This window comes from Gossypium hirsutum, chromosome A07 (genome assembly GCF_007990345.1).
Source record: "Gossypium hirsutum isolate 1008001.06 chromosome A07, Gossypium_hirsutum_v2.1, whole genome shotgun sequence".
In the NCBI taxonomy this organism is placed as follows: Eukaryota; Viridiplantae; Streptophyta; class Magnoliopsida; order Malvales; family Malvaceae; genus Gossypium; species Gossypium hirsutum.
In genome coordinates, this window is record NC_053430.1 from 71,596,906 (window position 1) to 71,605,362 (window position 8,457).

Here is an 8,457-nt window from a genome sequence, read left to right on the forward strand (position 1 = left end):
GATGCGAGTAGCTAGAAAGCTGTGAATGTAGAAACAAATGATTTGAAGTTCTTAAATTGTTAAATTATGTTCGGTAACCCCTCAAGCTCGACTCCGGTGATGGTCTCGGGCGTGGGGGCGATAAATATTTAAATTGTGCTGATGATTATATTTCAAGTTTAGTTTTTGATCTTGAATGTGACATGATAAAATCTGTCATAAGTTAATTAGATAGTTATGTATGTGTTTCATATTATTATGTAGTATGTATATGAATTTAGTTGTTATGTTTAGTCTCAATCTGCATGTCTTTGATTAAAGCATTTAACAAAGTTATTTGTTGGTATAGAGATAATGGAAGCTTATTTATGTAAGTGATCCTAGGTATAAAGATTCGGCCATGAAATAGTATTGGTATAATGCATGTTTATTAATTGTGTGATGGAGGATATTAAATGTGCCATTAATTTAAATGTGGGGTAGCTATGATCTAGCTCATTTAGTTTGTTTATGAAGTGGCAAATAATGCATGTGGTTCATGATTAACCTTGTCGACTACTTGATATATATATACATATATATATATATATATGAATATATGTATATATACATATATATATGTATATATATAATATATGTTAAGATCAACTTGGCACTTGGTTAAATGCGCACCTTGCATGAAATCATGATAAATAAATAATACATAAATTGTTTTTCTATACTAAGCCTATACCAAGAACGCAATAATAGCATACATTCGGCTTGCTTGATAACATGTGTATTCGGTTATATAGTGCATTGTTAAAGTTATGAAATTTTTATAAGTCATGAAACTAGGGTGTAAAGAGATTAGTATATGCATGATATAAACTTTGCAGTACATTTGTGCATTTAAACTGTGACATGCGCATATGACATTTGACTTGCTATTTTATTTAAGTTTTTGTATGCCTTGAATACCTATCAAGAGTTTATGATTATGGGAGCATATTACCTTATAATATATGTTTATAGAAGATGATAAACAAATGTAAGTTGTGAGTATGTACTGCATTATATATATATTTATTTTGTTACATATAAAGGACGTATATATTATTTATACCTATGAAGTGAAAATGTTTCATTAAGAGATGTGTTATTTTATGATTTAAATTTTGAGTAACTCTGGATACTTGTGTTTACTATTAATTTTATAATTCTTATGTAATTGTTTAAGATTGTTTTTTATTTTGTAATACCTTGAGACTCCAGGGTGTTACAATATGGGAAATTTTAACTCAGCAACAACAACCCATATTCCAACACATATAATCCGGGGTGGCAGCAACATCCTATCTTCAGTTGGAGTAATCCAAGGGTGGGAAATTCCAGCACTACTATTCGACAGAATGTTGTGGGTGCACCACTTGGATACAATTAACTCATTCCACGACAAAATGTTCAACAAAAATTAGCTTTACCACTTGGATACAATTAACTCATTCCACGACAAAATGTTCAACAAAAATTAGCTTTGAGTTCTTCATCGATGGAAGATCTATTGAAGGAATATATGGTCGAGAATGATGCTATCATTCAAAGTCAACTTGCAACTTTTAAAGCTTTAAAGAATCAAGTGGAGCAAGTTACCAAAGCATTAATCTCAGGATTGTAAGAAGCACTACAAAGTGATACCAAAAATTTATGATCTCAAGGAAAGAAAGAGTGCAAAGCTATTACACTCAGAAGTGGTATGCAACTATCAGAATTGTTAATGACGCTACTATTGAAAAAAGTAGTTCAGATTTCACAAATAAGAAGGATTCAGAACAAGTAGTGGAGCAGGCTACAAAGGAAAAAGCAACCAGAAAAATGTTGAGGTAGATTTAACTTGCATTGCCAATAAAAATGCCACGGGAAAACAACCTCAATAAATGGAAGGAAGGCCACTACCACCTTTTCCTTAGCATTTCCAAAAATCTAAGCAAGATTTCCAATTCAAGAAATTCTTTGGTGTCTTGAAGCAATTACATATCAACATACCATTGGTGGAAGCATTGGAACAAATTCTGAACTTTGTGAAATTCGTTAAAGATATCTTATAAAAGAATAGAAGGATGGGAGAATTTGAAACTGTTACTCTCACTGAAGGATGCAAAATAATGCTAAGAAACAAATTGCCACAAAAACTGAAGGATCCAAGGAGTTTTACTATACCTTGCTCTATTGGAAACCATTATGTAGGCAAAACACTATGTGATTTAGGTGCGAGTATAAATCTAATGCCTGTGTAAGTTTTTAGGAAGCTGGGAATAAGAAAGGTAAGACCTACAACTTTCACTTTACAATTAGCTGATCATTCATATGCACATCTAGAAGGTAAAATAAAAGACATGTTGCTAAGATTTGACAAATTTATTTTTCCAGTAGATTTTATTGTTCTTGAATGTGAGGTTGATAAAGAGGTACGAATCATACTTGAGAGGCCTTTTCTAGCAATTGATAAAACATTAATTGATGTTCAAAAAGGTGAATTAATTATGAGAGTTAGTGATCAACATATAAATTTTAATGTTTTCAATACTTTGAACTGCGTAGATACAGATGAAAAATGTCACGCTATGGAGATTGTTGACACAGTAGTTTAGGAAGAAATTGTAGAGTTTTATCATATTAATTGTAATGATGATACAAATTTAATTGAGTTGATTGAAGCAAAAATAATTGAAAAGCGTGATGAACTTGTGGATGTTAAGCAAATTGAGAATGGAGCGAGGAGCAGTTTCGAATCATTAAATTCATCAAACCATTCTTTTACACCTCCTCGGCCATCCATAGAAGATCCTCCTATGTTGGAATTGAAGCCTTTTCCAACACATCTGAAGTATGCTTACTTGGGTGACAACAACACATTGTCGGTAATTATTTTTGTGGCATTGACATTAGATCAAGAAGCCCAATTATTGAAAGTTTTGAAGAAATCTAAGAAAGCATTGGGATGGACGATTGTGGATATTAAAGGAATCAGTCCAGCAATTTTTATGCACAAAATATTACTGGAGCATTGCCATGGAAAATCCATCAAGCAGTAGAGAAGATTGAATCCCATTAGGAAGGAAGTTATCAAAAAGGAGATTATCAAATGGCTGGATGTTGGAATCATATACCCAATTTTGAATAGTTGTTAAAAAAAGGGAGGGGTGCCACTGTGGTAAGCAATGAAAATAATGAACTCATTCCTACTCGAATTGCCACGAGATTAAGGGTATGTATGGACTATTGGAAGCTTAAAAAAGAAACAAGTAAGAACCATTTTCCTCTGCCATTTATTAATCAAATGTTATATAGATTAGCAAGGAAAGCTTTCTATTATTTTCTAGATGGTTATTTGAGGTATCACCAGATTACCCTAGCTCCTACTGATCAAGAGAAGACCACATTCACATGTCATTATGGAACTTTTGAGTTTCGACGAATGCCATTTGGATTATGCAATGCCCCTATAACATTTCAACGTTACATGAAGACAATATTTTTGGTCATGGTGGAGAAATTTTTAAAAGTTAGTATGGATGACTTCTCAGTGTTTGGCGATACTTTTGAAGATTTTTAAAAAAATCTAGAGTTAGTTATTTGTCAGTGTGAAGAAACCAACCTTGTTCTCAATTGGGAGAAATGTCATTTCATGGTCTATGAAGGCATTATTCAGGGACATAAAATTTCACAGTAAGGAATTGTCGTCGACAAAGGAAAAATCAAAGTTGTTGAGAAATTGCCACCACTGTCCATAGTTAAAGGTATTTGCAATTTTCTTGACCATGTAGGACTCTATCGACAATTCACCTAATATATTTCAAAATTTTCAAAACCCTTGTGTAAATTGTTAGAATGCAACAGACCTTTCAATTTTGATGATTAGTTCTTACAAGCATTTGAGGAGTTGAAAAAATGACTAGTCACGGCGCTAATAGTCATAGCACCAGATTGCATTTTACCTTTTAAACTTATGTGTGATGCAAGTGATTTTTCCATTGGGACAGTACTTGGGCAAAGAAAGGACAAGGTATTTCATGATATCTACTACGTAAGTCATACATTGACTGATTCACAGTTAAATTATATGACCATTGAGAAAGAGCTGTTAGCTGTGGTATTTAGTAGGCACCAAAGTTATGGTTTAGACAGGCCACTCTGTTATCAAATACTTGGTGACAAAGAGATATGCCAAACTGAGGCTGATTCAATGTATATTCTTATTGTAGGAATTTGATCTAGAAATTAGAGATAGGAAAGGAATAAAAAATCCGGTGACTGATCACTTGTTTCAAATTGAAGCAGGAAATGAAGACGATAATATTCAGTGCATTTAGGATGATTTTCTAGATGAGCAACTGTTAGCTGCCATGGCATTACCATGGTATGCTGATATTGTAAATTTTTTGGTTAGTGGATTGTTGCCACCTGACCTCACAAATCAAAGATGAAAAAAATTTCTCCATGATGCTAAGCAGTATTAATAGGATGAGCCATTTTTATTTAAACACTGTGCAGACCAGATAATTCGGAAGTGTGTTCAAGATGATGAGATTGAAAGTATTTTATTTCATTTTCATTTAGCACCACCCAGAAGGCATTTTGGGGGAATGAGAACTACAACAAAAGTTCTCCAATCTGGTTTTTTTTTGCCAACAATGTTTAAAGATGCTCATGAATTTTGTCAAGCGCCGTCGAGTAAAAGAACTGGAAATCTATCAATGAAGTATGAGATGCCCTTGTAAACTATTTTAGAAGTGGAACTATTTGACACTTTGGGAATTGATTTTATAGGACCATTCCCACCTTTTTGGGGCAATGCATACATACTTTTAGATGTTCATTATGTATCCAAGTGGGTTGAGGCTATTGCTTTACCAACAAATGATGCCAAATAGATACTGAAATTTCTCCACAAGAATATTTTTACCAGGTTTGGTACTCCTCATGCTCTTATTAGTCATACAGGTCCACACTTTGATTGCAAATTACTTGGTAATGCTCTGAACAGGTATGGAGTTCAACATAAAATTGCCACGACATACCATCCCTACAAAAATGGGCAGGCAGAAGTCTTTAATAGGGAGATTAATTTTTTTTTTGGAAAAGGTAGTCAATCCCAACTAAAAAGATTTGTCATCTAGATTGGATGAAGCTTTGGGGGCATATCACTCTGTATTCGAGACACCATTAGAGATGTCGCCCTTCAAGCTTGTTTATGGGAAACCCTGTCATTTGTTCGTTGAACTTGAACATAAGACATATTGGGAAATTAAGAAACTAAATGTGGATTGGATTGCTACTGGTACCCACCACCTATTGGAATTGAATGAGATGGAAGAATTTCAAGCACAAGCCTATGAGAATGCCAAGCTATACAAAGAAAAGATTAAGCGATGGCATGAAAATAAAATTTTTCCATGACAATTTACACCTGGACAATGATCATGTTATTCAATTCCAGACTGAAATTATTTCCTGGAAAATTGAAATCTCGTTGGTCTGGTCCATTTGCGGTAGTATATGTTTATCCTCATTGAGCTGTAGAAGGTAAAAACAGCAAGATTGTGACAGCCCTAAATTGACCCTAGTCGGGAAGCGGTTTCGGGACCGGTAAACCGAGTCACTGAAGTATTTGAATGTGATATATATTGTCTAAAATATGTGAATATGAATGTGTGAAAGTTTTAAGCTTCGATTTAGTCGATTGCATGTGAATTTAGTTAATAGGACTTATGTGTGACACTTTTGAAATGTGATAGGTTAATCTATAAGGATCTATTAAAGCATGTAGTGAAAACAATGGTTTTGCATGTCAAATACTCCTTTTTTTTATACATAGTGGCCGGCCATGATGGTACATATATTAAAATATGTAGTAAATCTTAATTAAATGGTTATTATTTTATGTAAAAGAAAGGAAATAAATAAAAGAAATAATAAGGATAATAAAAGAAAAGAAGAATGAAAGGGTGAGAAAAAGGAAAGGAGAAATCGGTTCTTCTTGGCCGAAATGAAAAGAGGAAGAAGGGAGGGAAGCATTCGGTCATCTTAGGTTAATATTAAGGTATGTTAATGCTCTTTCATTGAAAATCTTTGTATATTTGGAGTGGTCATCAAGTATAGAAGCTAGCTCATGGCAAATGTTTTTGTAAAGTTATGAAGATGACATTCGGTCATGGATGTTTGTATTTCTTTGATGTTGTTTTTGATGCTTTAGTGTATTAAGGGTTGATTATAGATGAGTTGAGCTTGGTAAAATTAAATGTTTGTGGCTTAATTGCTTAATGACAATCGGCTATGTTGAAATGCTAAATTAGTGCTAAATTGTAAGTATTTAATTGAGTGTTAGCCGAAATTGAGCTTATGATAGTAATTAGAATTTGTGAAATTTATGCATTTTGTGGTCCAAGTGTGATAAGAACCATACGGTTATGGCATGTAAGCATGAAGATTTGTGGATGTTTTAGAAATTGGCCTAAGTGTTTTAGTCATTAATATATATATTGCCGAATGTATGCTAAAGAAATTGGTTAAGTACATTGTTGTTAAATGCTTGTTGTTTTTGTTTAATTGTTGCCTAGCTACTAAATGAACTTAGGGTATTATGGATAAGTTTAAGAGTGGCATAATTGAAATGAAGTTTGCTTGTGCCGAATGTGATTTTAGTGCATGAATTTGGAGTTTAATTTCATTCGGTAACTCATACCAAATTGGGAGATAGTATTAAACATTAGTTTTATTTGTTAAATAATTGAAGTGAGCTTTGAATGGTTGTTTTGCTTATAATGGCCAATGTGATGAATGTGAACATGCATATATGTGTATTAAGGTAAGTTTCATGGTGATTATGCTTGTGATGTTGGGTTGATATTCGGCATTGAGTAATGTGGGGTAAGGTGATTAATCGGCTATGAAATTAGCTAAATTGAATAGGTATGTTTAATGATATGCTTAGTGTAATGTATAATCTTGTAACTCGGTTTAGTATTGAGATAAAGGTTAGATGTATGATTGGATTTTGGTATGTGTTAAATTGGTTAATCAAAGATTTAATATGACGAAATGTTAATGAATAACATAATTGGTTTGCACCTTAAATAGTTGAAATAAAGCTTGCCGATTAAAATTAAATGTTTAAATTGTAATGGTCATATATAGGTATATATATGCCTTATGTATGTACCATGTACACATAAGGACATTCGGCAATATGATTAAATTCATGTATAAGGAAGCATGATAAATTAAGTGACTCCTTGCTTGTGAATGTGAATTAGATATAAATTAAATAAGCATGAAATCGAGTCATGGCATGTTTTATTAAATATGATACATATTGAAATCTATTGTTTTAGATATAGATTAAATGATATGTGATTGCCAAATGTGATTGTCAAGTGAATAATATTAGTTAAGTACTTAAGCAAATCTATTGTTTTACTTAAGCTTAAGAGCAAAGAGGATCAAAGTCGGATAGGGGAAAAGAGAAAGTAAACGAATAGCCGTGGATATCTAGTCGTCGACCACTTCCGAGGTAAGTTTTAAGTGATTAAACGTTGAGTAAATTCAATCATAATAGGACATAATGAGTTTATTTAATAAGATATGATGTGGCCATGATATGCCTTAAACTCAAATGGTAAGTTCATAAGTGTTTGGACTTGGAAATTTAAGAGCAAATTGTAATAATTTGCTTAGGACAGCAGTAGTAATGTGATTTTAGAAAATCACTATAAATTGTTGGTGTGGAATTATAGGCTGAATAAAATATTTAATCAAAGCTTAATTAGTCTAGTTTCTTATAAAAGAGACCGTGTAAGCAAAGAAATTTCCTATAAAGAGATATTTAAAGTTGTGTGAGATAGTGTCAGAATGACTCCGAAATCCCCTGTTCTGTTTTTAGAAAATCATTATAATTTGTACAAAAATGGTTATAAGATAAAATTTATATGCTTAGACTCCTTAATGAGTCTAGTTTCAAATGAAATCAAATAGAACATATTTTGAATTCTGTACAATGAGAAATTTGATTCGTAGTGAAGAGTGGTCAGATTAGTCAAACAGTGAAACAGGGGAAACTTTAAGAAAAATCTGGTATTGATTGGCCAAACATAAAATTCTGAAAATTTTATGGATGGAAGATACATGAGTCTATATTCAGGGAAAATTAATGGAAATTTATTTTGAGTTTTGTAGCTCCAGTTATAAATAATTTAGTGACTATTGCTCAGGAAAACAGCTTGTAGTGAATATGTGAATTTGTTGTAAACATTGATGAAACTATTTGAGTTGCTTATAAGCTGTTGCTGAAATTGATGCACAAGATAAATATATGTATATGTGGTAAAGCCGAATGGCTAATGTGAAATATGTATGAGATATGTATATGTGGTAAAGCCGAATGGCTAATGTGAAATATATATATGAGATATGTATTTGTGGTAAAGCCGAATGGCTAAT